A 1249-nucleotide genomic window follows, 5' to 3' on the forward strand; every position below is an offset into this window, starting at 1 on the left:
ACTTCTGGCCTTTACTTTTAAATTTGATTTGTGGCTTGTTTTTTGTTTGTTTATTTATTTATTTAGTTGGTAATATTATTTATTGCCAAAGTCAAACATCTGGGTTACATCCTGGGAACCACATGACAGAAGGAGAGAAATGGCTCCTGAAAGTTGTTTGGTCATGTGCTGCACACACACACACACACACACACACACACACACACACACACACAGACACTCATACTCATACTCTCACTCATACACACACAAACTTTAAATCAATAGTAATTTTTCTTAATCGCTTCTCGGCCTTTTGGCTAAGATCAAGTGTAGTAATTTTTCTTAGAGTCTGATATAATTGGTTCTAATACAAAGACAGCCTGAGTGTAGTTACTATATAATTAAATAGTACTCATGCTCTCAGGCAAACAGTTTAAAGTTTATAGGTACCTAATAAACTAGCATTGGGACATATGAAGAACATTTAAATGTTCAGCAGAAATACAAAGAACAACTAATTTAATTTGTTAAAAGTGAAAGCTTATACAATTCTGAAGGTTTTTATACTGGTTTTATTATACATGTAACTATGAAAAGAAAACATACATACTTGATCAATGAAATGAGGAAGAGTGATTTAATGAACAGAAAAATGGATGGTACTTCAAAATTTCCATGATTACATATTATCTATTTAATTCCCTCCACAATAGCAAGAAACGGACATTATTATTTATGCGACATTACAGATACATAAACCGAGAAAATATTGTTTGGCCTGATTTTCTGAGCTTTTTAAAGGTTTAGTTAATTGACAGAGCTGTGGTTTAAAATTAGGGTCCATATTCTTCTGTTTTAAATGTGTGACACTTTTCTCTTTTTTTCTCCATCTTTATTAAATTGGGTATTTCTTATTTACATTTCAATTGTTATTACCTTCCTGGGATTCCAGGCAAACATCCCCCTAACCCTTACCCCTCCCCTTCTCTATTGGTGTCCCCTCCCCATCCTCCTCCCATTGCCACCCTCCCCCCCAACAATCCCTTCACTGGGGGTTCACTCTTGGCAGGACCAAGGGCTTCCCTTTTATTTCTAGTGGGTGCTGCTCTCCCTGCTCCGTGGGAAGTGGATGGGGGGAAGGCCCGGGCCTGAGCTGAGTTGGAACTGGGGTAGAAAGGCATAGGGCCTCCTAGGTGAGAATGCCAAACCACCACTGCTGCTGCAACCACCATGGAGAAGCCCTTGTTCCTGCTGCAGGGAGGAGAGT

The 1249-nt window shown here is 38.7% G+C and overlaps 1 non-coding gene across 1 annotated transcript; it reads left to right on the forward strand.

Moving 5' to 3' along the window:
• The first annotated feature begins 279 nt into the window (after nt 1-279).
• Nucleotides 280-467, forward strand: LOC134483717 (U2 spliceosomal RNA). Its single transcript, XR_010060600.1, has one exon. It is a non-coding gene; the product is annotated as a U2 spliceosomal RNA (small nuclear RNA).
• Nucleotides 468-1249: the final 782 nt, after the last annotated feature.

The sequence above is a fragment of the Rattus norvegicus genome, chromosome 19, assembly GCF_036323735.1.
Source record: "Rattus norvegicus strain BN/NHsdMcwi chromosome 19, GRCr8, whole genome shotgun sequence".
Lineage (NCBI taxonomy): Eukaryota > Metazoa > Chordata > Mammalia > Rodentia > Muridae > Rattus > Rattus norvegicus.